We start from the raw sequence: 7,639 nt of genomic DNA, 5'->3' as shown, positions 1-7,639 counted from the left end.
AATATCTGAAAATCCCTGAAAAAAAGACTTGCTTTTAGATGTTTTGGATTAAATTCTCTATTGTCTTTTTCCTTTGAATCCTCTTGTTCTCTTTTCCCACAGAGAAACTCCCCGATTTTTTCATTTTATTTTAAGATTATGTTACTGAACCAGATGATACAGTTTCATCCTTTGCTTCTCAGGCTTAAAAAGAAAGAAAGAAAGAAAAAATGCCCGTGCTGTGGGATTTAGCAAACACTTCTCTCTTCTCTTCCAGACCCTGTCAGCTGCACTTTTCCAACCGCAGTCAAAGTGGATCTACAACTCCAAACCCTGTTCCTCCTGGATTTTCGTGCTGGCCGTCAACCAAGAACTGGCTCCAGCTGTACTGGCCTCTAATTTGCTTAACTCTTTCCTCTTCTTTACTCTTATGTTGAGAGTTAGAGATGGAGGAAAGGAGATTCATTCATTCTTCCCACAAGTATTTATCGGACACCTATTATATGCCAGCCACTGGGGTTACAGCAGTGAATAAGGCAGGCGAGGTCCCTGCCCATAGAAGCCACATTGTGAAGGATGGGTGACATCATGGCGCACTTATTATTGCTACAAGATTTATTTGCATGTGTGCTTTCATTTAGTGCTGATCATGTAGGCACTATCCTCATTTACCGAGACACAGATGCCAATTGACTTACCCAATACCATGCAGCTAGTAAGTGACGGAGACACAATTTAAATCAAAGGACTCAGATTCCGGAACGCTTGGATTCCTAACCGTGATAATATTGATGAAATTGTTCTTTTGTGTAGATAAATACGGTCCTATTTCTATCTTTCTCTTTCGACTCTAAAAAAAAATTAAATGCTGCTTCTAAACAATATCTGTAGTCTCATGACAATTCGAAAAAGAAAAAGCAGTTTGTTTCTTTTTCTTTTTTTTTTTTTTTTTGAAGAAAATGGTGCCGTTGGCATTCAATAGTTGCTTTTGTAGCATCCATCACCTCTCCCATTTCTAGGTGAACCACAGCCCCCCGCCCCCACCCCATTGCAGAGTATCCAGGTGGTTCAGGTGGGCTGAACCCAGCAGGAACTCTATGGCGAGGCTCTGACTGGCGTAAGCCAAACAGCCTGTGCCTCTTTCTGGCCATGTGATTGGTGGGGGAGATGAAGCTCGTGCCCCAGGCATAAACCAATCAATGCCTGGCATTCTAATAGCTACTACGATTCGTTCAGGTTTATAGAACGAGAGATGCGAGGTGAGGCGCTTTCTCCTCCAGGTTAGGAAAGAGGTGGTACGTAACCCCAGTTGCTGGCAGCCATCCTGGAGTAGGAAACTGAAAGCACAGATAAACGGAGCTAAAGTTCTAATTCCACCGCGCCTGATGTCTTCCTCACTCCTCGACTTTTCAGGTACGTGAGTCCTAAACACTCTTTATTAAGTCACTTTGACTTGGAGTTTCTTTTAGTTTCATTCAAAATCATGCCATGTGACAGATGATTTCTTATATTAGGCATATAAACCTAAACATTTAAGTAGACCTTTAAAGAACAAATTTCACAAGAAACTAAAACAGAAGCAAACAGAAAACTCCACTGAATTATCCAAAGGGCTTCAAACGTCCAGAGAACATTTGCAAACAAATTTGGATCTCTGATTTATGTGAAAAAAAAAAAAAAAAGTAAAGTACGCCTAGACCTGGAATTCCTTTGTTTTACACGTGAAGATGATCAAGATTGAGGTTAATAGCTTGGGCCCAGATGTAACAGATGCTCAGTTAATTGGCCCTCGCTATACTGGGTTCACGTTTTAGCACACAATTGTCTTGGATTTTGTTGCTAAAAACACTCCTGTTTTTGCCAAACAACACTGTTTTGGAGGTTTGCCACCACAAACACAGAGAGCTTGCTGTGATGAAGATTTGTGCGTTTGGCAGGACCACGAGATTATAATAGTGTGAAAGGCAAGACAAACCTGTATGTCTTCAATTAGTCATACATTATCCAGCAGATTTAAAACAGCGGCTTCATTCTCATTAACTAACAGCTAAGAGTGGAGATACGAGTGAAGCGATTTAGGACCTGAAAATGCACGGGGAGTTACGTTCTGTCTGAGTGTGTACACTTCCAAGGACATTCTCTCCATGTCCAACTTAATGTTCTACAGAGATCTTAGCCTCTAAGGACACAAGGCCAAAGCTAATTAGGAATCTGTTGAGATGTAGCCCAGTAAGGCTCGACTTTTACCAAATTGGGAAGATGGCAGTCAGGAGAAAGGTTAGCTCTCTAATCTGAGACAACCCATGATGCTTTCAGCTTCCCTGTTAGCTTAGTTGGCCCAAGAAGGCTCTGTAGGATAGCACAGTGAAAATGGCGGCTCTCCACTCTGCTCTTAGAACAAAATGTTAAGAAAATAGAAATCTGCCTGGCAGTGGAAAAAAAACAGATGGTTAGAAGATTTTACCTTCCATTTTTATTTCTTTTCATGTTAACTTCTGTATCTGACACTTGGGCCATGGATAGGCTTCAGTCATATATTTATTCCCACAGGAATAAAATAAACCTGGATCTCGGCCCTGTTCTAGTAAAACTAAAGAGGGTGCAACTCGTGTCTAGTACAAATGTGACTCCCTCTGAAAGCAGCGCCTGGGCTCTGAACACACGGTGCTACCAAAGCCAGTGTTTATGGGTTGTGTGGAACTTGGAACGTATTTTTTGACAGGAACAAATGGGATTAGCCCAAAGGCCAGCCCACCTGGTTTGCTCATAATGGCTTCATAAGGGAACCGCCTGTTACAAAACCCAATCACGGTGTTAACGGTGCTTCTGGCGGGAAATGGTTCAGACCACACTTGGGTTGCCGTCCTTCTCTCTGGCAGCAGTGGGCTTGAGGTCCTCCTTGGCTGTTGCATAGGGACACAGAGTTGGTTGAACTCTGGAGAAGGTTGTTGATGGGTGGGAATAGGCAAGGACTCAAGTATGGAAGCAAATAGGATTGAGGGGTTGTGAAAGAGAAGACTAGAGAGTGAGGGGATGAGAAGGTTGGAGGCTCCTAACAGCATAAGCCCTAAGGTCTCTGCTTATGACTTGTCTCCTTTTCAAAAAATTCTTATCTTTGAGGACAGTATCAGGGTTGCAGATTTTCCTAAGGTCACCTCATAGACAAAGGAAATGATGGGGCATTAGTTAAATTTAAAGAATTGGGGTTTCCAGGGAATCTTGACATAAGCCTGGGCTCTTCTAACACAGTTGTTACCAATCAGGGTTCTTGGCCTCCTTAATCAATAGAAGTTGATCGGAGGCCAGACAAGAAATTCAGGCAAGGCTTTATTAGGGCCCCTGCTGCAGCAGGGGGTAGTGAGAACCAGTAACAGGTTCCCTTGCTGAGGGAGGCAGGCTGGTTCCCTATATGGGGTGAGGGTAGGGATGGGCCCAGGGGTCGGGCCGGAAGGGTGGCTTAGGTGTTTTGCCCACCACTTTGTGGTGTTGAGTGCAGGGGGCGTGCGCAGTACCCTGCTTTTGCTCCCGACACCTTGTTTTTGCTCCCAGCTCTTCAGAAGTGGCAGTTGGGCTTGTTTTGGTCTTTTTGTATCTTTTGGCCAGAATTTGCCCCAACTGTGCACGCACACAGTTATTTTTAGTCCCTTATAGCTTACTTGTGTGTTGTAGCTCGAGGAGACATTTGTCCAGGTGCAAGCATTGCAACACTGCAGCAAAGGGCCCCAGGCCTGTTTCACAATGAACTATAGAATTCTGATTTTATTGAACACCTCATCAGAATTTTGTGTATTGGACTTTTCAGCAGTTACGGCCATCAGAAAGAAAAGTCAAAATTGAATAGATGTCAAACTTTACCCCGACATGGACATCACTGTAACCAAGGCCTCATTATAATTTCATCTTATTCAAGGCAAAACAAAATTCAGCTGTTTGTTGAAATGTGAGCAGAGTTCAAATTTTATTTTTCTTTATTTGTCAATTTTAATTTAGTTCAATTTTTATTTCCGGAAGTACACATTAATTTTTGCATGGAAAACACAATTACACATCTTTTAAATGGTTGGTCTATGTGAACAAAAACCATCTACAGTGAAATACATAAACTTGGGAGAAAGATCCATACTGTCAAAGCATTCATGTCCCCCCAATCGTCAAGATTCATTGCCCCTACAAGAATGAAAGTACAGGCATTAATTTTGGATCCACTTTATAGTTAGTTGTAATGTGATGAGTGGCTTTTGAGAGGAGCTGGAGAGTTTTCAGTATACAAAACGGTGATTGTAGGGCTTATTCATTGGAAAGTACTAAACGCGTCAGTTTCTGTTTCAAGATGACAAATGCAAATTTTAAATATACTTGTGGGGTTTTTTTAAGTTTGAATTTTTATTTTTTAACTTTATTGAAGTGTAGTTGATTTGCAATGTCATGTTAATTTCTGCTGTACAGCAAAGTGATTCAGTTATATATATACATATATATATGCACACACATTCTTTTTCATATTCTTTTCCATTATGGCTTATGGGATATTGAATATAGTTCCCTGTGCTCTACAGTAGGACACTGTTTTTTACTTGTGGGGTTTTAACCTATGACTTAGTTTATGAAAGAGAAATATCGTTGTAAGTGTATAATATATATAACATATATTTGTATATAAAATTATAATATTCATAATATAGGTATTATTTAAGCTGATAATAATCCCTGATTATTAAATTATTATTTCTTGCTATGACACTTGGTCCAGGTTATCGTTAATGAAAAAGTGTCGCTTTCCGCCATCTTTCCGTGTTGCTGTCATGGTGCCCATGAAGGTCCTGGCGGATGCTCTCAAGAGCATCAACGATGCTGAAAAGAGAGGCAAACCCCAGGTTCTCATTAGGCCATCCTCCGAAGTCATCATGCAGTTTCTAACTGTGATGGTGAAGCATATGGTTACGTTGGCGAGTTTGAAATCATTGATCACAGAGCTGGGAAAATTGTTGTGAACCTCACAGGCAGGCTAAGCTGGTGTGGAGTGATCAACCCCAGATTTGATGTGCAATTCAAAGATCTGGAAAAATGGTAGAATAACCTGCTCCCTTCACGTCAGTTTGATTTCATTGTACTGCCAACCTCAGCTGGCATCATGGACCATGAAGCAATATGAAAACACACAGGAGGGAAAATCCTGGGATTCTTTTTCTAGGGATGTAATACATCTGTGCACATAAAATGCCTCAGTGGACACACACACACACACAGACACACACACAAAGTATAATGTGTAAGCTCTTTAGAATTGGGAACCCTACTTTCCATGTTCTTTGAATCTCCTTAAGACCCAACCTCTTGCTCTCCATCTTTTTATATAAATCAGAACCTATTCTATATCCCGGCAGTGTAAGTACTCGCTCGAGGTCTGGTTATCTTTCTTTACTCTGGTCTTCTTATCACCTCCACCTGCTCAATATTCTAGTTCTCTTCAAGTGTTGCCTCTTTGTCAATACCAACTGTTAATCCTCTTAATTCTTTCTGATTTTCCAGTGTAGTCAGCTTTGCTCACTTTACCAGATTTCTGTTACCACAGGCTTCCTGAAATCCCCCCATGCTCCAGTCTCCTTGCAGGGCAAGAAAAAATTGAACATAAACATTTGATAGCCATCATCTGAGCACACTTTGTATGTGTCAGGCAATAGGATAGGTTCTGGGGACAAGATACAGTCTCTGCCCTCAAAGAGTTAAAATCCAGGCAGATTAAGCAGCCTGGTAGACCCTTCCAGGAACTTCTGTCTCTCTGCTAGGAAGGGAAAGGGCTGTTGTGAATGAATAGTTTGGGTGCTACCCACCCTGCCGTATTTACCTGTCAACGAACCCATGTCCCCTGCATCGGCAGGCGGACTCTCAACCACTGCGCCACCAGGGAAGCCCTTGAACTGTATTTAATCGGCAAATCAGTCAGTCCACAGAAGTTTACCGAGCAGGGGTTGTGATGTGCCAGATTCTGGGGACACAGCGGAGAGCAAAGCCAAGACCCTGCCCTCAGGAGTTTGCAAGCCATCAGGGAGAGAGGAGATGGGGGATCTGTTACAGCGTCACTGAGCTCATTTCTCTTAGTCTTGGTCTGATTTAGTTCATGTCATGGAAGTCTATAGATTGCTGGTTTGGTTTGCTCAGTGGAAGCAAACCTGGAACTCAGAACTTCCAAGCCTGCAGGGTGTGACAAGACCCCTTAAAGGGGTTCACTCCACAGCGGTAACAATGGCTTCTTCTCTGCTCTGCTGTTGATTTTACTGGCTTTGCGTGTGGATTGCTTTTCAGTAGAGGGACAGTGGTAACCTTAACTGCCCTGAATTGAGTCACAAGAGTCTTCTTTTGCCAAATTCTTCTACAAGATAGACTGTCTCCCGTTCGTTGTGCGCTCCTGTGAGACTCCTAAAGGTGGACATAATCCACAATGTTACTAAGTTTTTCTAGCGGGATTTTCATTTCTGGGAAAACCAATGGTAAACAAAAGCCTGGGGTACAGCCTTCAAAGCACTGAGAAGGCAAATATCTAAGCAGAGTGGGGTTTGAGCCGTGTCAGTCCACTCCTGGCCTCACCCTCGTACAGCCGACAATTCGCTCCTCCTTACTGAGGTCGTGACGTGTCCCTCCGTCCTCATTCAGGACCCTGTGCAAACGTGCGCTGGCAACAAGGACCTTCTTCAGATGGCACTATGAGTCTCTCTCGTTCTTTCTAACACTGTGACTTCCAGAGGGGATGAATACCATTCTGGCCAGGTGGTGTTCTGATGGATTGGGGGGGTCTATCTAGTTCTTTTAGCCACCCCTCTACAACGTGGGAAAGAAGGACACCCCTGTTACTGACTGCCTGTGCCTGGTACTCTCTGATGCTTGAGGAGGGACAGTCTTCTAGGCTGATGAGGGTGCCCACTCGACGCTGTGATGGTTAATTTTATGTGTCCACTTGGCTGGGCTGTAGTGCCCAGATATTTGGTCAAACGCTACTCTGGGTGTGTCTGTGAGGGTGTTTTGCATGAGAGTAACATTTAAATGGATGGACTTTGAGTAAAGCAGGTTGCCCTCCACAATGTGGGTGGGCCTCACCTAATCAGTTGAAGGCCTGAATAGAACAAAAGATTGACTTCCCCCGAGCAAGAGGAAATTCTGCCAGCAGACAGCCTTTGGACTTGAACTGCAACACCAACTCTTCCTTGGGTCTCCAGAGTGCGAGTCCACCCTTCAGATTTTGGTCTTGCCAGCCTCCATAATTGTGTGAGCCAATTCCATAAAGTACATCTCTCTTCTCTCTCTCACTCTCTTTTTTAATAAATTTATTTATTTATTTTTTGTCTGTATTGGGTCTTCGTTGCTGCATGCAGTCTTTCTCTAGTTGCGGAGAGCGGGGGCTACTCTTCGTTGCGGTGCGCAGGTTTCTCGCTGTGGTGGCTTCTCTTGTTGCAGAGCATGGACTCTAGTCACGTGGGCTTCAGTAGCTGTGGCTCGTGGGCTCTAGAGCACAGGCTCAGTAGTTGGGGCGCATGGGCTTAGTTGCTCCGCGGCATGTGGGATCTTCCCGGACCAGGGCTCAAACCCATGTTCCCTGCATTGGCAGGCAGATTCTTAACCACTGCACCACCAGGGAAGCCCCTCTCACTCTCTCTCCTCTCTCACT

General features: G+C 43.6%; 1 pseudogene; it reads left to right on the top strand.

Moving 5' to 3' along the window:
• The first annotated feature begins 1,398 nt into the window (after positions 1-1,398).
• On the top strand, positions 1,399-7,252 carry LOC149749938 (small ribosomal subunit protein uS8 pseudogene; annotated as a pseudogene).
• Positions 7,253-7,639: the final 387 nt, after the last annotated feature.

This window comes from Delphinapterus leucas, chromosome 2, assembly GCF_059928025.1.
Source record: "Delphinapterus leucas isolate spDelLeu-1000000601 "Yukka" chromosome 2, BTC_Dleu_Yukka2, whole genome shotgun sequence".
In the NCBI taxonomy this organism is placed as follows: Eukaryota; Metazoa; Chordata; class Mammalia; order Artiodactyla; family Monodontidae; genus Delphinapterus; species Delphinapterus leucas.
The sequence above is the reverse complement of the archived record's forward strand: the minus strand, read 5'-3'. Positions and strand labels throughout refer to the sequence as shown.